This window comes from Otolemur garnettii, unplaced genomic scaffold (genome assembly GCF_000181295.1).
Source record: "Otolemur garnettii isolate 467f Iridium unplaced genomic scaffold, OtoGar3 scaffold00048, whole genome shotgun sequence".
NCBI lineage: Eukaryota > Metazoa > Chordata > Mammalia > Primates > Galagidae > Otolemur > Otolemur garnettii.
Genome location: NW_003852443.1, coordinates 10,795,217 through 10,795,691, shown reverse-complemented (window position 1 = coordinate 10,795,691; position 475 = coordinate 10,795,217).

The window sequence follows — 475 nt, the reverse complement described above, 5'->3', positions numbered from 1 at the left end:
TAAAATTTTCGCCCAGGCTGATTTCTTCAAGAGTTTTCCCTATATTTTCTTCTAGTATTTTTATAGTTTCATGTCTTAAATTTAAATCTTTGATCCAGTGAGAGCCAATCTATCTTAGTTAGTGGTGAAAAGTATGGATCCAGTTTCAGTCTTCTACAGGTCGCCAGCCAGTTTGTCCAGCACCATTTGTTAAATAGGGAATCTTTTCCCCACTCAATGTTTTTAATTGGCTTGTCAAAGATCATATAGCAGTAAGTAGCTGGGTTTATCCCTTGGTTGTCTATTCTGTTCCATACATCTACTTCTCTGTTTTTTGTGCCAATTCCATGCTGTTTTGATCACTATGGATTTATAGTATAGTCTGATGTCTGGTAGCATGATTCCTCCTGCTTTGTTTTTATTTCTGAGTAATGTCTTGGCTATTTGAGGTTTTTTCTGATTCCATATAAAATGAAGTATTATTTTTTCAAGATCT